The sequence below is a fragment of the Erythrolamprus reginae genome, chromosome 1, assembly GCF_031021105.1.
Source record: "Erythrolamprus reginae isolate rEryReg1 chromosome 1, rEryReg1.hap1, whole genome shotgun sequence".
In the NCBI taxonomy this organism is placed as follows: domain Eukaryota; kingdom Metazoa; phylum Chordata; class Lepidosauria; order Squamata; family Dipsadidae; genus Erythrolamprus; species Erythrolamprus reginae.
The window spans coordinates 283,282,017-283,302,560 of record NC_091950.1 but is presented as its reverse complement, the minus strand read 5'-3'; positions in this window follow the sequence as shown (position 1 = coordinate 283,302,560).

The following is a 20,544-nucleotide window of genomic DNA, read 5'->3' as shown; positions in this document are numbered from 1 at the left end:
CTAACTTCCCATGGCTTCTCCTTAAGTTACTCCTGTCCAGGTGTTCCTTGTGAGGAGTGGCTGGGCGACCTCCATCCAAGAAGTCTTTTCTGGGCTTGCCTATGCTGCACTCTCCTTGCCCTTGATTTGAGTGGAGTAGACAATTGTTCCTCATGAGAGGTGATTGGCTGCCTATCAGCACCACCGCTGGTCATCAGCCAATCGTCTCCTGAGGCTGGCAGCTCTCCATCTGGTCGGCCACCTCCTCTAGTGCCTGACGGACCCAGAACAGCATCATTTATTTACAAGACAACAGGTATTGGTATAAACATAAACAAATTAGTACAGGTAAGTGAGGACATATGACAGTAAGACAGGGATGGTAGGCACAATGGTGCACTCCTGAGGACAATGCATATCGTTCTCAGCTCCTAACATGCCTTCCATGTCAAATGGTCCCAGTTCCAACTTCTCCTCCGAACTGGGCTCTGATGAGACCATGACAACCATATAGATATTTCAACGTTTGATGCCTGTTACAGAGAATACCTAAAGTTGGTTTGCTGTTTCCCCTCCATCATCTAAGTTGGGTGTAATTTTTTCCCAGCTTGGCTATCATTTGTTTACATTCTGCACTGTTCCTTCTGAGTAGTTTGTATAACGTGACCAGACATCCAGCTTTCCGCGGGACAGTCACACTTTTTTATAATCTGTCCTGTGCCCTGTGCCTTTTTAGAAATGTCCCGATTTTCTTCCTCCCTCACTCCCTCTCTCTCTGTCTCCTCTATGGTGATGGTGGAAGGAAATGGTGAAGTGTCTTGGAGTCATCCTGGGTGGATTGTACTTCCTGTGTCTCCCAGGTTGTACTTTCTGTGTCTCCCAGTACTTCCTGTCTCTCTCTCAGGGTAGGCCTTGTGCTGAGACCATGTTTGCAGGACACGGCCTGGGCACCATCTGCCTGTACATCATAGAGAGGTAAGGGCATCCCCCAGAGAGAAAGGGAGGAAGGATGAGACAGAGAAAAAAATAAAGAGAAATTTTCCCCCCTCCCCTGGTCAATGGTGTCCCCCTTCAGCAATTTAAAAAACTAGTCACTTTAAGTTTGTATAGTTGTAATATCCATGAGAATACATCAGCAAGTGGCAGATATTTCAGTGTTAAGAGCTTGACAGTTGATAAGATTGACTTCCAAGTCCATGTCATTCCGATGTGTGTAAACATTGGAGTACTATTATAAGAACAGGCCCTTAGGCCGTGGTGCCATGGCACTTAAGTTAATTCATGGAGACCTTTTTTAAAATTCTTACCATCCAAAATATCTCTACATATGTTCCGGTGTTAGTAAACGTATGTAGGGATCTTTGCAGAGTTTCCTCTGGAGATGCTTTTCCATATTACCATTTCTATTGGGTTCTATTGCTACTGAAGATTTTTAGCCCACCATGTGGTCTTCATGGCAATGTTACTGAGAGCTGTGCCTACCCGAGGGGTCAACGTAATAACCTGCTCGGGACAAGAGTGTCTCAGAAGTCTGGTTTCCAAATTTCATTCCTTCAAAACATGCCCATTGGTGGTGTTGAATATTCATTAGCTTATGTAAATAGTTAAGTCACAGACTGTTGAATGGTGATTGGTTTAAAATGCCAGGGAAATTCAAATGCGCGTCAGTTATTTTGAGCGGGAAGCAACAATGTATAAAAAGCCCAAAAAGCCATTACTGTTGCAGTTCGCGCCTGGATATATTTCGTATAGCAACTCTGTTTCTGCTATGCAGTGAATAAACTTTGCTTTAAACTGACTCCAGTGTCAGTACTTTTCAGATGGTATTTATGGAGCTGAATAGCTTTAAATTAACAGATTAGACACACATAGCTAACTTCCACATAAAGATTTACCAGCTGGGACCACATAATTGTGCACCAAATTAGCTGCCCAGAGTCCTTTGGTAGTTGGGCAGCATATAAGTTCAATAAGTAAGTAAGCAAGCAAGCAAGCAAGCAAGCAAGCAAGCAAGCAAGCAAGCAAGCAAGCAAGCAAGCAAGCAAGCAAGCAAGCAAGCAAGCAAGCAAGCAAGCAAGCAAGCAAGCAAGCAAGCAAGCAAATAAACAAATAAACAAATAAACAAATAATAAACAAATAAATAGTGCATCCCTTCATTGGAGTCAGCATATTGCCCTCAACAATCTGGGTCCTTATTTAACTGACCTAATGTTAAGAATTGAATAGACTGACACAGTCAAAACTGCTGAACAGGTTTATCTATATGTGTAAAAATAATAAGTATTTTTTTTTAAAGAGACATTGAAGAGATCTCCAATATACATTCCTGGTGCTATATCTTCCTCCCTAGGTCTTCTTCCTGCTTTCCCTGTTTTCCTCCAGTCTCCTCTCTTTATTTGCCATCCTATTGGTTCTCCTATTCCTCCGCTTTTCTGTGTTTTTTTTAAACTTTCTGTTTCCTGTTTATAGCCAGTGATAAGCAGCTCTGTCTCTTCTCTTTTTGGAAAGTGTTAATCCAGCATCTTATGCAGCAAAGATGCATTCATGTACCCAACACCTTCAGTTCATGGATTTAAATAAATGAATAAATAAATAAATAAATAAATAAATACATACATACATACATACATACATACATACATACATACATACATATTAATTTATATAAATTATATCAAACAAACAAATAAACAAACAAATGAGTTGGAAGGGACCTTGGAGGTCTTCTAGTTCAACCCCCTGCTTAGTACCAGTTATCTCCTGAGTACATCAGCACCAGATACCTGCTGAGCTTTGTTCTAAATACCTTCCTTCTCCTCCTTGCTAAAGCTTATGTTTGTTGCAGAAATGAAGGTATTGATGATGATGATGATGAGGAGGAGGAGGAGGAGGAGGAGAAGAAGAAGTATGTGCTTGCTCTTCGATTTGTTGGAGCATCTAAATTAATGGAGCCAGCAAGTCCAGTTCTCAGCCAGCAGCATAGATATATTTTTTTTTTAAAAAAAAAGCAGCAAAATTGATCATGGCAAAATGAGCAGAAAAGCATGACTTCAACTATGTATAACACCCTGAGAGAATATACGATCGATCATTTTCTTTCCCTGTTTTGCTCCGAAGCATACCTCATTTGTCATCTGCAAGCAGCTCAGTGGCTCCTTTCCAACAGTTTACAGTCTTAATGTGGCCATAAGTAAGTCACTCTTGGCATCCCAGCAGAAGAGATGCTGTCAAGAACCGCAGAAGGGACTCAACTCCCAAGGATGAGAAAGGGAGCTTGTCACTGTCTTGGGAAGACACCTGCCTGTCCCCCGAGGGGATGTAAAAGGCTTTCTGGATTACAGGAGGGGCCTCGCAAGTTCACAAAGGACACAGAATTGTTTAACAGCTTTATCAAAAGTTCCTTTTTGGTCGGCAGGGAAGATAATGTGCCAGTTTTATGGTGCTGCAGTTCTCTGGTGTTCCTCTTGTGCTTTGCAAGGTGGTTCTCTTAAAGCAAACACTGTCAGGAATGTAAATTAATCCCATCTAATCCATTATTTGAAAAGTGTTCGGAAACTTCAGATCATGCAGAATGCGGCCGCGAGAGCCATCGTGGGGCTTCCTAGATTCGCCCACGTCTCTGCAACACTCCACGGCCTGCACTGGCTGCCGATCAGTTTCCGGTCACAATTCAAAGTGTTGGTAATGACCTTTAAAGCCCTTCATGGCATTGGGCCAGAATACATCCATAACCGCCTTCTACTGCACGAATCCCAGCGGCCAATAAGGTCCCACAGAGTGGGCCTTCTCCCGGTCCTGTCGACTAAACAATGTCTTTTGGCAGGCCCCAGGGGAAGAGCCTTCTCTGTGGCGGCCCCGGCCCTCTGGAATCAACTCCTCCCAGAGATTAGAATGGCCCCCACCCTCCTTGTCTTTCGCAAATTACTCAAGACCCACCATAGTCACCAGGCATGGGGGAGTTAAGTTATCCTTTCCCCCTAGGCTATTACAAGTTATGCATGGTATGTTTGTGCGTATGTTTGGTTTTTTATAATAAGGGTTTTTTAGTTGTTTTTATTAATTGGATTGTTCATGTTGTTTTACCACTGTTGTTAGCCGCCCCGAGTCTGCGGAGAGGGGCGGCATACAAATCCAATAAATAAATAAATAAATAAATAATTTACGCTCACAATTTATTGCAGAATTTTGGTCATGAATCATTGCAGTCCTAAATCAAGTCACCATAAAAGTGAGCTGGTTCAGGGGTGGGTTCTTCCCAGTTCGGACCAGATTGCCTAAATCATTAGTGACCTTCTGGTGATGTGAAAATGGCATCACGGATCTGGTCCGGGAGGTGCCAGTCCATGGGCACTGCCATCTCTTTTTTTGGGAATTTTTGGCTGAATTTTATGTCTTTGGATGGCTTCAAAAAGAGCCTTCCTACCCACCCCTGGGCTAATTCTCACCTTTATTTTTTCACCCAAAGCACAGCTGATCATCTCCTCAGCTGTGTTTTGGGCTGAATCCCACTACAGAGCATGCATGGAAGTTAAATTTCACATGGGGACAGGTGCGTGAAATGTCGTGATGAGAATTGGTGGTGAAAGTAAATGGAACCCACACCTGAGCTAGTTGCCAAATGTCTGAAATGTGATCACATGACTGGGGGTGTGTGTTGTGGCAGTTGCAATCTTGAGGATGGGTCATAAGTAACTTTTTTTCAGTCTGTTGTATCTTCAAACAGTTATTAAGTGACAGGTTGAAAAAATTGAAGACTAATACACTAGTGATGGCAAACCTATGGCACAGGTGCCACAGGTGGCACACGGAGCCATATCTGCTGGCATGCAAGCCGTTACTCTAGCTGAGCTCCAATGTGCATGTGTGTGCTGACCAGCTGATTTTTGGCTCACACATAGCCTCTGGGAGGGCGTTTTTGTCTTCTGGGGGGATGGGAGAGGGCATTTTTACCCTTCCCTGGCTCCAGAGAAGCCTTTGAAGCCTGGGGAGGGCAAAATATGAACCTATTGGGTCAAGCAGAAGTTGAGAAATAGGCAGTTTCCGGCCTCCACAGGGCCTCTGGGGGCCAGGGGAAGCTGTTTTTGCCCTCCTCAGGCATTGAATTTATGGGTGTGGTCACTCATGCATGTGCAATAGCGCACACCCACATTTTTCAGCACCCGAGGAAAAAAAGGTTTGCGATCACTGCACTAGATTATTTATGTAGTAGATCCTTGGAACAAACTTCCAGCAGACGTGGTTGGTAAATCCACAGTAACCGAATTTAAACATGCCTGGGATAAACATATATCCATTGTAAGATAAAATACAGGAAATAGTAAAAGGGCAGACTAGATGGACCATGGGGTCTTTTTCTGCCGTCAGTCTTCTATGTTTCTATGGATCATAATCCAGCCCTAATTATTGTGCCATCTGCTGGTAAAGGAATAATGGAAAGCAGGGGTGTCAAACTGGTGGCTCGCAGGCCAAAGGCGTCACGTGCAGGCAACGCCCATCCCAGCTCCGCAAATAGGAAAAATGTCCCAAAACATCACAAAACGTCACATGACAGCAATGTGACACAGTGAGTATAACACCCATGATGTAAAGTGTATTATTATTTCCATTCTTATCAAGTTCCATTCTTATCAAGTACTATAAGGCAGGTCAACCAAGTAGGGCAAGGTAAGCCATTTGAATTTGGTAATAATCTGCCATTAAAACTCTTGAGACATTGTTTTAAAGATTTGTTTATCCATAATTAAGGAAGCGATGATTTTTTTGGCTACCTTTTATGACCTATGACTTGCTGTTTATATGTACACTGTGAGCTTATGCACCGGAGACAAATTCCATGTGTGTCTGACCACACTTGGCCAATAAAGAATTCTCTTATCTTCTCTTCCCTTCTCCTTCTCTCCCCTCCCCTCCCCTCCCCTCCTCCCTTCCCTTCTCCTTCTCCTTCTCTCCCCTCCCCTCCTCCCTTCCCTTCCCTTCTCCTTCTCTCCCCTCCCCTCCTCTCCTCCCTTCCCTTCCCTTCCTTTCCATTCCATTCCATTCTTTATTGCACCAAACTACAAGTTTATTCAGAATGCAATTATGGAACCAACAAATATCCTACAAATATGCCTTTATCCTGCTGACCATCAGGAGCATTCAGAGCCCAGACAGCAAACCAGCTTGTGCTTCCCTTTCTCTCTGCTCTAATTTCCCTCAATTGGAGGACCAATACTCTTACTCACCCCTTTGGCTATTTCTTACAGGAAAAAAGTGAGTATTTCTTTTAAAAAAAAAATCCACTCATAGATCTGAAGGGTCACAATTGCAGTCTTTCTATTAGAGTGTGTAATTTCCTCAATAAATTTCTTCTGTCCTTTGGTATCTTAGGCCCCATCATCAAAAGCTCTTTAAGGGGAGTGATTCTGCTCACACATGTACCATATGTTCTGCTAAATATTGGACCTTAGAGGATGGCATTAAAATCTTATCCCACCACTTCTGTTACCAAGTTAACTTCAGGGGTTGGATTCATGCAGGGCAAGAGACTAAAATGTGTTCAACCCAGTTGATACACTGGGAAGTTGGATGCAAAGCAGGGAGGGTTTAAAGCATAATATTTATTAAAACTGTAGAATGCAGTTGTGAGTGGATAAGTAAGTAAATATCAATAAAGATTAGAGGGAGGATTTTCCTCTAATCCTTGCTGATGTCAAGTTGCAGGCAATTATCCCCAGTCCTAAAGATCACAATGAGAAAAGGATAGTTTGGAGGGAGGGAAGTTAGTTTCAGGGGACAGAAGATTAACTTAAGCATATTTAATGCCCCAGTCTTGGGTGTGACAGGTGAAATGAGTGGAAAAGGTGAGCTGATTGTCACCTTTAAAGCCCTTCATGGCTTGGGGCCAAGTTATCTGAGAGATCATCTCTGCCAGTCACAGCTACCTGATCCACCAGAACAAGAAGGCAAGGAATGTTGCTGGTCCCATTCCCTAGAGCAGTGTTTCCCAACCCTGGCAACTTGAAGATATCTGGACTTCAACTCCCAGAATTCCCCAGCCAGCAATGCCTGGTGGGACCCAGAAGAAGGGCCTTTTCCATGGTGGCTCTCTCTGGAACACCATTCCCCCAGAGATTAGATTAGCCTCCACTCTAACACTCTTCCAAAAGGTGCTGAAGACATGGTTCTGCCAGCAGGCTTGGGGAGCCCAGAGTCACATGGAGCCCATTAAATGGCTCTTATGAATATGTGTTATTGCTGGGATGTGAATGGGTGGGTGAGTTATTATTTTATTATTTATTTTATTATTTTCTTTTATTGTTTTTAATATGTTTAGATGATATTCGTGTAAGCCAAGTCAAAGTAGTGGGAAGAACTGAGAGAGGCAGTAGTGGGCTCTAAAACCCTTTACTACTTCTTTGTGCATGTGTGTGGCTGCAATGCTACTGTGTACGTGCAGAAGCTACTGTGCATGCATAGAAGCGTCCCGGCCAAGTGGGTGGAGCCTACCGCTGCCTGTGATTCTAAGAACCTGTCTGAACTGGGAGCAACCCATCACTGATAGGATGGGATGGAAATGTCATGGTATGCGCATGCGTCCCAGCTGTTTTGTAAGCTACACTGGCTGCCAGTTGCCTTTCAGGTGTAGCCAAGGTGCTGATTGCCACTTAAAGCACTTCATGGCCCAAGGTTTGCTTACTTGAGGAAACATCTGTCTCTGAATGTTTCTGTTCATACATAAAATCAGCTAAAGGGCCATGTCCCAGGTCCTGTTAATTAAGCAGAATCAGTTTGTAGGGCCCCAGCACTATGCCTTCTCTGTAATGGCTCCCAAGAGATTCCAACTGCTCCCATGTTTTGAATTTCTACAGACTGCTTTATTTGTTTCCCCAGGCTCTGGATGTAGATTGTGGTTGAGCCTTCCTTCCTTCCTCCCTCCCTTCCTCCCTCCCCTCCCTCCCCCTTCCTTCCTTCCCTCCCTCCCTCTCTCCTTTCCTTCCTTCCCACCCTCTTCCTTCCTTCCCCCTTCCTCCTCCCTCCCCCTTCCTCCCTCCCTCCCTCCCCCTTCCTTCCTTCCCTCCATTCCTCCCCCCTCTCTCCTTTCCTTCCCTCCCTCTTCCTTCCTTCCTTCCCTCCCTCTTCCTTCCTTCCCTCCCTCCCTCCCCCTCCCTTCCCTCCCTCTTCCTTCCTCCCTCTCTCCCCCTTCCTTCCTTCCTTCCTTCCCTCCCTCTCTCCCCCTTCCTTCCTTCCTCCCTCCCTCTCTCCCCCTTCCTTCCTCCCTCCCTCCTTCCCTCCCCCTTCCTTCCTTCCTTCCCTCCCTCTCTCCCCCTTCCTTTCTCCCTCCCTCCTTCCCTCCCTCCTTCCCTCCCTCCCTCTCTCCCCTTCCTTCCTCCCTCCCTCTCTCCCCCTTCCTTCCTCCCTCCCTCCTTCCTTCCCTCCCCCTTCCTTCCTTCCTCCCTCCCTCTCTCCCCCTTCCTCCCTCCCTCCCTCTCTCCCCCTTCCTTCCTTCCCTCCCTCTCTCCCCCTCCCTCCCTCCTTCCCTCCCCCTTCCTTCCTTCCCTCCCTCCCTCTCTCCCCTTCCTTCCTTCCTCCCTCCCTCCCTCTCTCCCCCTTCCTTCCTTCCTTCCCTCCCTCCTCCTTCCTTCCTTCCCTCCCCCTTCCTTTCTTCCCTCCTTCCCCCTTCCTTCCTTCCTTCCCTCCTTCCTTCCTGTCTTCCTCCTCTTTCCCCTTCCCTTCTCCCTCTCCTCACCTCCTCAGCTCCCTTGGTTGTCTTTTTTCATGGTACAATTTGTTTTCTTTTTATTTTCATCTACCAGCATAAACTGTAAATCATTATGAAGTAGGGTGATCTAAAGATTGAAGTAGTAAATAATAGTAAATAAATCTTGACTGAAAACATCATATTGAAGAGAACCGTAGGTTCAAATTCTAAAGAAAAGAGGAAAAGATAGGAAATGATTTATTGCCTCACAGTCCAACATGTTTTGGATACTGTTATTCTTGTAGAGGAGAGGAAAGAGATTCTCTATGGGGTTGTTTTGGGGGGAGTGGGGTTGGGGACGTTTAGTGACTGTCCTCTTTTTCGTTTGGGCTTGAAAAATTTTGATCTGCAAAAGATGAGAAGAAGGGTCAGGGAAGAAATGTTGAGCAGGCTGATTTATGTATGCATATTATTATGAAACAGCACAATTATCTGTCAGGAATGCAGTGCTTCTAAAGTGTATAGATTGGAAGTGCAGTCAGTTGATCTTGCTATATGCTTACCTCTACTCAACTTTCATGGTTTCCTGGCCTAAAGGTGATATTAACAGTGACTTTAGACTCAGAGTTTTGAAAGTTCAGTAATTTGAAAGGCAGCTGCTCCGCCTGTCAGAAGCTGTCGGCTGCTATTGTTTTAATTCATTTTCACATCTTACATTTGGGTGTTCTGGTAAAGCCAAATTCAGAAGTGCAGTCACGATCCAATTTCGTGATGCCACTGGAGGTGTAGCTTTGCGTATTCAATTGCTTCTCTCTGAGTTGTTTTTGATTCTTGGGCATTTTATCTATTTCTGTTTTCTACCTCATAATTTTGATTTGGCCATCTAATATCTGGAGAGGAATTTTCTTGAAAAATAATCTTTATTAAATATACATTAAAAAAAAGGATGGAAGAAAGGAAACATTCATCAAAACAAAATAGAAAAACGGTAACAGTACAAACGAGGTAATAAATGAAGGAGTACAATTTCTATAACGGTGCATGGTAAATACATGATAAAAGTACGTTTCGTTTCATTTCGTTTAGTTTAGTTTAGTTTAGTTTAGTAGTTTAAAGCTTTCTCATTACATACATAGGGTTGATTCTTAATAGATTAATCAATTATGTATATCAATTTCATCTCTGAGTGAATCTTATATAGTCAGTCATTGTACTTTCCTATTTTTAAATTCAGTTTTGGTTAAGTTTTGGTTCAGGAGAAGAAAGGAAAGGGGAAGGAATGAAGGAAGGGAAAAAAAGGAAAGGTGAAGGTGAAAGAAGTATGAGAAAGAAAGGAAACGAAGAAAAGAATGAAACAGTATGGTAAGAGAGATAAAAGGCAAAGTAAGATAGAAGAAAGATAGGAGGGAGATAGCAAAAGGCTGGTATATCATTTTCATACAACGTTGAGTCCGTATTTATCGTTAGTACATTATTCCCCTTCTTAGAGTAGTTGATGGATTCTATTGGTTGGTTTAGGGTTATGAGTGTAAATTCTTCCAGTGTTACATATGAGTTGTATCATATACCTTATATTGATTGAAGTGTTTTTTAAAGATTTATCATTCGGTAATAAATTATTTTGTTGGGTTATTTCCTTTTTGGATTATTTGAGCAATTCCCCCCCCCCTCTTAGCCATTCATACCATTTGCCCCAGACTTGGTAAAAGACCGTGTCGTCTCGATTTTGTAGTTCCATGGTCAGTTTAGACATCACACAAGGAAAACAGCCCAGGGAATCTGAGTGAGCCTCTGTGAATCAGATCTGACTTGATTTGAGTGGTGGATTCAAGATTGAAAGAGAGGAAGATCCCTGCTTACAATTCAGGGAAAAGTGTTTCTATTTGAAATATTTAGAGGTTTTTTAAAAAAAAAATATATAAAGCTGTAGGTTATAATGGGGAAACATAAATCACTTGGAGCGGATTCATTTTTGGGGAAAAGAGGATGAAAATAATAAGAAAGATAAAAATTCTTCAGACATTAATCCTGCTGGTTCCTATTCCAGATCTGTTTTAAATTTTAACTGCAATATCGCTTGGAAATGTTAAGACAGAAATGACAAAAAGACAGCTCAGCAGTCTCAAAACTCTCCAGCAAAAATTCTACAGAAAATCTATGCAGAAGCAATACAGACAAAGATTTTATTTCTTTTAAGAAATCATCTCTTTAAACTTTTACTTTCCACTTGCTTGCTTTTCTGGAGTTCCTGTGAAACTAAAAACCACCAACCTTATGAAATAGGAATGTTTTTCTGTTTCTGATCACTGAATTTAAGAGAGGGAGGATACTAACAGGTGGGCAAACCTGATTCTTCTTTTTGGAAGGTCCTTTTATAACTGGCACAATTATGCTGTGGAGCCAAGATGAGTTGGGCACAATGGCAAAAATGTACTTTAAAAAAATATATACTTTTTTTTCAGTTATGCAATAGCTTGTTGCCAACTAGCATGACTCATTGCCAACCAGCAGTGAATCAAGCAGAGGCCATGGCAGGAGCAAACTGGCACAATGTGGTGCAGTGCCACAGAGAATGAAGCTGGCATGAAAAAAGTGGTATTAATCTTGGCTCATTCTGTTTTTTAAAAACACTGAACTATTGGCATAGCACTTGATGCCTATCTTTTCTTTGCCAAGAGAATCAAACCTGCCCTAATTGTTCAGAATGTTTAAATGTGCAATGTAAGTTGGCACTGAGCCTACACACAAAGTGCTGAGAGGTATATTGAACTCCTATTTGTAATGGCAGGACCAGGTCTAATGTTCTATTGGGGCAAGAGAACAAAAAGCCTGGGCTTATGGTTGACTAGAGCAGTGTTTCCCAACCTTGGCAACATGAAGATATCTGGACTTCAACTCCCAGAATTCTCCAGCCAGCATTTGCTAGCTGGGGAATTCTGGAAGTTGAAGTCCAAATATCTTCAGGTTGCCAAGGTTGGGAAACACTGGACTAGAGAATAAAGATGGAGGATGAAGAAGTGAATGAAGCTCAGAGCAATGTGAGCTTTGCTATCACAAAATAGGCCTGATAAACAGATAATTTAGTGAGCAGGTTAACTTATCACTCACCAATCCAGCATTTCTATAGCTTGCAAGATTGGCATATTTTATTTATTTGTTTGTTTGTTTATTATTTGGACTTCTAGACCACCCTTCTCTGTAGACTTACAACATAAAAATATAAAATTACAGCATGTGGGAAATCCAAACATTAAAATCTATGAAACTATTCATAAAGCCTAAGACCTGTAATAAATATTAAACTAGTCCTAAAAGCCCCCAATAATAACCATTCAACCACATTCCTCCATACTTCAGTCATATTATTGGATGGAGCAAGATGTCAATACTCCATGGGCTGAAGTATACTGCAAAAAATTATATAAAGGGAACACTCTTTAACAGCAAAAACTTCAGAAGAGAAGGATTTAGGGGTAGTGATTTCTGACAGTCTCAAAATGGGTGAGCAGTGTGGTCGGGTGGTAGGAAAAGCAAGTAGGATGCTTGGCTGCATAGCTAGAGGTATAACAAGCAGGAAGAGGGAGATTGTGACCCCGCTATATAGAGCGCTGGTGAGACCACATTTGGAACACTGTGTTCAGTTCTGGAGACCTCACCTACAAAAAGATATTGACAAAATTAAATGGTCCAAAGATGGGCTACAAGAATGGTGGAAGGTCTTAAGCATAAAACCTATCAGGAAAGACTTAATGAACTCAATCTGCATAGTCTGGAGGACAGAAGGAAAAGAGGGGACATGATTGAAACATTTAAATATGTCAAAGGGTTAAATAAGGTTTAGGAGGGAAGTGTTTTTAATAGGAAAGTGAACACAAGAACAAGGGGACACAATCTGAAGTTAGTTGGGGGAAAGATCAAAAGCAACATGAGAAAATATTATTTTACTGAAAGAGTAGTAGATCCTTGGAACAAACTTCCAGCAGACGTAGTTGGTAAATCCACAGTAACTGAATTTAAACATGCCTGGGATAAACATATATCCACCCTAAGATAAAATACAGAAAATAGTATAAGGGCAGACTAGATGAGGTCTTTTTCTGCCGTCAGTCTTCTGTGTTTCTACTCAAATAACACATCCTACTGTAGATCTGAATGAATGAAATATTTTCATTGAATACTTTGTTCTGTACAAAGTTGAATGTGCACAACAGCATGTGAAAATGATTGTCAATCAGTGTTGCAGTTTGATTTACTTGGAGTTATATTGTGTTGTTTAAGTGTCCCCTTTATTTTTTTGAGCAGTGTATGTATATATATATATGTGTGTGTGTGTGTGTGTGTGTGTGTGTGTATGTGTGTGTGTGTGTATGTATTTGTTTTCATAGATTTTCACGGGTATAGGTATGACGGTCTTGGTATATTCGGGTTTCTTCCCGTGTAGGATTTAGACATTTCTGGCGACGTTTCGACGAGGTCCCACTCGTCATCTTCAGACTGGTGCTTCTGTCCTTGTTCTAGGGCAATCTTCTTTCCTTATCTCATATATCATACATTTTCTCTCCTTTCCTCCTACTTCTCTTCTTTAGAAACATAGAAACATAGAAGTCTGACGGCAGAAAAAGACCTCATGGTCCATCTAGTCTGCCCTTATACTATTTTCTGTATTTTATCTTAGGATGGATATATGTTTATCCCAGGCATGTTTAAATTCAGTTACTGTGGATTTATCTACCACGTCTGCTGGAAGTTTGTTCCAAGGATCTACTACTCTTTCAGTAAAATAATATTTTCTCATGTTGCTTTTGATCTTTCCCCCAACTATCTTCAGATTGTGTCCCCTTGTTCTTGTGTTCACTTTCCTATTAAAAACACTTCCCTCCTGGACCTTATTTAACCCTTTAATATATTTAAATGTTTCGATCATGTCCCCCCTTTTCCTTCTGTCCTCCAGACTATACAGATTGAGTTCATTAAGTCTTTCCTGATATGTTTTATGCTTAAGACCTTCCACCATTCTTGTAGCCCGTCTTTGGACCCGTTCAATTTTGTCAATATCTTTTTGTAGGTGAGGTCTCCAGAACTGAACACAGTATTCCAAATGTGGTCTCACCAGCATTCTATATAGTGGGATCATAATCTCCCTCTTCCTGCTTGTTATAACTCTAGCTATGCAGCCAAGCATCCTACTTGCTTTCCCTACCGCCTGACTGCACTGTTCACCCATTTTGAGACTGTCAGAAATCACTACCCCTAAATCCTTTTCTTTTGAAGTATTTGCCAACACTGAACTGCCAATACAATACTCAGATTGAGGATTCCTTTTCCCCAAGTGCATTATTTTACATTTGGAAACATTAAACTGCAGTTTCCATTGCTTAGACCATTTATCTAGTAAAGCTAAATCATTTACCATATTACAGACGCCTCCAGGAATATCAACCCTATTGCACACTTTAGAGTCATCGGCAAATAGGCAAACCTTCCCTACCAAACCTTCCCCTATGTCACTCACAAATATATTAAAAAGAATAGGACCCAGAACAGACCCTTGTGGCACACCGCTTGTAACCTGACTCTGCTCAGAATACTCGCCATTAACAATAACTCTCTGATGTCTACGCTTCAGCCAACTGCAAATCCATTGAATTATCCATGGATTAAGTCCAATCTTCACTAATTTATCTATCAGCTCTTTATGTGGAACCGTATCAAAGGCTTTGCTGAAGTCCAGGTAGGCAATATCCACGGCACCACCTTCATCCAACACCTTTGTGACATAGTCAAAGAAATCAATGAGATTAGTCTGACATGATTTGCCTTCAGTAAAGCCATGCTGATTTGGGTCCGATAAGTTATTGTTTTTTAGGTGCTGATTTATCCTCTTTTTGAGTAGAGTCTCCATCATTTTAACTACAACTGATGTCAAGCTAACTGGCCTGTAGTTACCAGCTTCTTCTCTACTGCCCTTCTTGTGAATAGGCACAACACTGGCCATTCTCCAATCCTCAGGAACTTCTCCTGTTAACAAGGATTGGTTAAACAAATCAGTCAGGGGGGTAGTAATGACAGATCTGAGTTCTTTAAGAACTCTGGGGTGGATGCCATCTGGACCCATTGCCTTATTTATCTTTAATCGTTCAAGTTCTTCTAAGACATCGGCTTCTAAGATCACTGGAGCTGAATCCGTACAGCTGGAAGCAATGCTATATCCCTCTATAGTATTATTTTGTAAGGTGTCTTTTGAGAAAACTGAACAGAAGTAGCTATTGAAATGGTCAGCGATCTCCTTATTCCCATTAATGCATGTATTATTCCCGGTACTAAGCTTCGTGATGCCGCAGTTTTTCTTCTTCTTATCATTAATATATCTGAAGAAGGTTTTATCCCCCTTCTTTACAGATTTGGCAATTTCTTCCTCTTTTGAGGCTTTAGCAGCATATATTATCTGTTTCGCCTCCTTCTGTCTCATTTTATATACCTCCCTATCAGCTATACTTCCAGACTCTTTATACCTCCTATAGGCAGCCTTTTTTTCATTGACTATAGCCCTTACATCATTGCTAAACCATAGCGGTTTCTTCTTCCTTTTACCTTTAGTTATTTGTCTTACATAAAGTCCAGTGGCTTTTAAGATGGCCTTTTTTAACACAGTCCACTGGATGCTCGCTCCTGCCATTTTATCCCTCCCCTTTAATTCATTATCTAAATATTCTCCCATTGCATTAAAATTTGTTTTTCTGAAATCCAATACTTTGGTTGCATTATAGGATTGCTCACAATGAGTTTTTACATCAAACCACAAACATAGATGGTCACTGCAACCTAAATTTTCTCCCACCTTGACATCTGAAACCCAATTCCCATTCGTAAAAACTAAATCTAGAATATTCTCCCCTCTAGTTGGTGTCTTAACCAGCTGTGCCAGAGCTGCTCCTGTAAAGGCCTCTACTATATTCTTACTTTTGCATGTAAGGGCACTGGGGATATTCCAGTCAACATCAGGCATGTTGAAATCACCCATAACCACAATATCTCCCTTTACTGCCATTTGGGTAATTTCATCCACCATCTTGTTGTCATATTCCTCGGATTGCCCTGGAGGCCTATAGATCACCCCAATTCTAATGACAGAACCTTCTTTATTTTGCATGCAAATCCAGAGAGTCTCTAGATCTTGACACGTATTTTGAATTAGTGTTGTTTTTAGACTTTCTTTAATATAAATGGCTACTCCACCTCCCCTTCTCTCTATTCTATCCTTCCTATACAGTGTATATCCTGGTATGGATATTTCCCATTCATTAGAATCCTTAAACCATGTCTCAGTTATGGCAACCAGGTCCAAATTATCTCTAGATATTATGGCCATTAATTCACAGAGCTTGTTGCTCAAGCTTCGAGCATTTGTGCACATTACCCGAAGAACATTATTTTCGTTATTAGTTTGCCCCTTATCATCAACAACTACATCTATATTATTTGCAGCTCCCTTTTCATAAGCTTCCAAAAACTGCTTTATCCTCATTGGTCGGGGACAGAAATCACCCACATCAGTTACATCTCTGTCCCCTTTACCTCTTCTTTCTTACTTTCTATCATTATATATATTACTTAATGTCTATTCTCTTTCATATGTATTGTATATTGGACAAAGAATAAATAAATAAATAAATACCAAGACCGTCATATGCTGGATTTCACCCCTTTGTGAGGAGCTTGTGGTGTCCAGATATTGTTCAACCTCAGTTTGAGAGAGCCCAGCTATCATAAACTAGAATTATATTTCAGCAACAACTGCTCCCAAAGGCTAAAATCATTCTGAGAACAGTCAGTAACCCTGAGAATTCACATGTTCAATAGGAAGTTGCCAAAAAATTCTCTCCTATGAACTGCTGCATAAGTGCATCAGAGTGCCTTCCGTCCCCTGCCCTAATGTTTCCCTTTTACTAGTATCATGTATATAAATATTATGATTTATATCTCTCTATACCACCAATACGTACTTGACAAAACAAATAAATAGACCTTTATTTTCAGTCTCCAAACACAGTGGAAAGATAATGAATAAATTTATAAGATGTATTATGCACCCAAATAAAGTCAACCTCGAGCAGTTATTTTGAGAGGGGTATTTTTTTGGGAGCAAACTTCTTGGCCACAAACGCATCATTGTTGTGTTACATTTAAAAGCAAGCTGTTATGGTGAAATGATAACATGACAGCCTGTTTGCAACAAAGTGAGGAGCAGCAAGTGTTCTCACCCATGGGAAAACATTGCATCCATAACTTTTACAAAACAATGGCTCTGTCTCCAATTCTTGACACGCTGTCATTGTGACATGAATTTCCGCCTTATGGTCAGTTGATATAGAATTTCTGTACATGTTCTATAAAGAGAGACCGCACGTATCTGTGCTGCTTTTTTTGTTACTGGTCTTTTCAGTTAAGTGTTTGATTTTATTTTTAATTATAGAAGTTAATTATAACTTGAACCAGAGACAGTCTGAGAATGGATTTTAGACATTTTTGGATCATTTTCCACCATCCTCTAAAACAATGTTTCCCAACCTTGGCAACTTGAAGATATTTGGACTTCAACTCCCACAATTCCCCAGCCAGCAAACGCTGGCTGGGGAATTCTGGGAGTTGAAGTCCAAATATCTTCAAGTTGCCAAGGTTGGGAAACACTGCTCTAAAACCCTCATTGTGTATAGGACAAAATCAATCAATCAATAAAATAAATTTTAGGATTGATGTTAGTTTAACACTGAGCAAATACACAAACCACAGTCTGCTTATCTTTATCTAGTTCTTGCTTACTACCATGTGAGAGTACAGTCAGGGACGGAAGCATGGCTTGTTAGGGTAGCAAGCCCCACAATGAAATCGTTATATGTAGGTGATTATTAGGGTTTAAAAAGTACAGATAGTCCTCAATTTAAAACAGTTCAGTTAGTGACTGTTCAAAGGTGCAAAGGCACTGAAAAAAACTGACGTGTGGCCATTTTTCACACACAACCATTGCAACATCCCTGTAGGCAAAATTATCAAAATTCAGACAATTGGCAACTGATTCATATTTATGACGGTTTATGCAGTATCCCAGGGAATCATGTGATCCCCTTTTGCAAACCTCTGACAAGCAAAGTCAATAGGGAAGCCAGAGTCACTTAACAACCATGTTACTAACGTAACAACCGCAATGATTTGCTAAACAATGGTGGCAAGAAAAGTTGTCAAAGGGGGCCTCCTCCAGGTTCCGTCGACTAAGCAATGCAAGTTGGCGGGACCGCAGGGGAGGGCCTTCTCTGTGGCCGCCCCCGCTCTATGGATCCAACTACCTCCCAATTTCCATATTTAGGGGTGGGCTACTGCCTGGATTGGGGGGTGGACGCAGTAGGGTAGTGAAAATGGAGCTCCACCCCAGAGCATCCAATTTGCACTGAAAGATGCTGAAAGAAAATGCAGGACATCCTGCATAAGCCATGGCCACAGTGTGGTAGCAAAAATTTTGGTAGCCCTTCACTGTCCGTACTGCTCCCACCCTTCTGGCCTTCTGTAAGGCCACGAAGACCTGGCCTTGCCTGCAAGCCTGGGGCCCATGGCCAAACTGTATGAAGAGTGTGTATGCATTTGATTATGACTGGGTTTTTTTTTAATAACAAATGGGTTTTTATCATGGGGTTTTAGTTTTAGAGATTATATTCGACTTCTTATTGCTCTGTATCTTTTTGTATTTGTATTATATTGTTTGTAAGCCGCCCTGAGTCCTTCGGGATTGGGCGGCATAGAAGTCAAATAAATCAATAAAATAAATCAATACAACGTATTTTAAAAATGTCTCACTTGGCAACAGAAAGTTTGGACTGAATTGTCATCATAAATTGAGGACTGTCTGTATAGTTATCTTATCTTATCTTATCTTATCTTATCTTATCTTATCTTATCTTATCTTATCTTATCTTATCTTATCTTATCTTATCTTATCTTATCTTATCTTATCTTAACTTACTTACTTACTTACTTACTTACTTACTTACTTATTAGATTTGTATGCTGCCCCTCTCCAAAGACTCGGAGCAGCTCACAACAAGAAACAATACAAATCCAATGATTAAAACAAATTTAAAACCCTTAATATAAAAAACAATCATACATCTCATACAGACCATACATAAAGCGGAAATGGCCCAGGGAAATCAATTTCCCCATGCCTGATGACAGAAGTGGGTTTTGAGGAGTTTGCAAAAGGCAAGGAGGGTGGGGGCAGTCCTAATCTCCGTGGGGAGTTGATTCCAGAGGGTCGGGGCCACCACAGAGAAGGCTCTTCCCCTGGGTCCCAGACGACATTGTTTCGTCGAAGGGTCCCGGAGAAGGTCAACTCTGTGGAACCTAACCGGTCACTGGGATTCGTGCAGCAGAAGGCGGTCCCTGAGATAATCTGGTCCGGTGCCATGAAGGGTTTTATAGGTCATAACCAACACTTTGAATTGTGACTGGAAACTGATCGGCAACCAATGCAGACTGTGGAGTGTTGGTGTGACATGGGCATACCTGGGGAAGCCCATGATTGCTCTCGCAACTGCATTCTGCACGATCTGAATTTTCCGAACACTTTTCAAAGGTAGCCCCACATGTAGAGAGCATTATAGTAGTTAAACCTCAAGGTGATGAGGGCATGAGTGACTGTGAGCAGTGACTCCCGGTTCAGGTAATGGTGACATATAGGCTTGTATTGTTTCTTTCCTGACTTATTATTTGTTATTTATTTTATTTATTCAATTTCTATGTCACCCAATCCCGAAGGACTCAGTAATAATAATAATATAAATAGAATATACAAATAGATACAAAGCGGTAAAAAAAGAAGTCGAATATAGTCTAAACTAAGTTAAAACCCGTATTTAAAAGAAACCCCATTAATATAAAGCAGTCATATCCCATGCATATATACCATTCATACAGTGTTAATTCATGGCCCCGCATGCCTGCCGGCAAAGCCAGGTCTTTGTGGCGTTACAGAGGGCCAGTAGGATGGGAGCAGTATGGACATTGGTGGGTAGGAAGTCAGGAATATTGTTTTGTGTTCCATCACAGTTTCTAACAAGACCAGAGAGCTATAAGGCAAAAGGATTAAAAAGAAACCTTAGGAAAACAAGAAACAAACCGTACAGATGTTTATTTCCAACTTTCCAACAAAAAAATGGCTTAGCACACCCACTGAACTTAGATGGACCAACACTGTCTTTGATTTGACAAGAGAGTACCATATGTTCTTCTATCTGATTTATTAATTTGTCCACCTTTTCACTTTTGACTAAATATTTTCGCAAGCCCCCTAAAGCACATTTGAAAATTACCACCAGTCTTATTTCTCTTGTTGCAGTTTTTTCCTTTTAAAAGAATTATTTTCCCCCTTAAAGCATTTTTTTAAGCAATTTGAAATCCAGAGGGATAAAATACGCTGCTTATTCTTTTTTTAGATGTCCGTGATCAAATTCTGCAGATGTAGGTTCACTGTGCTTTTTCATTCCTACAGATACCAGTGAGGTGGTGAGAGGACCAGTTCATGCTTCAGAGGTGACTCACAAAGGCTGGCAATAAATCATGAGTTTCTTTGCATCCCTATTTTTGGCTGCTTTCAGTGCACAACCATGGTGAAAAATGCCAGGTGTTCCTGCTCTGAGCCAAGTGAATATTCAAGACTGCCCTGTAAGAAGGCACTGTGCTCATTAAAAACAGTTCCTGGGAGAGAAAGTAAGACAACTAGTAGTTGAACTTTTCTTTGCTCAAACCTTGGAAAGCACTTGAAATGTCCATATCTTGAGTTGCTAGGGAAGCAGAAAGTGAACCAGAGATGGACAGGAGAATTGTGGATTGCAGATAGC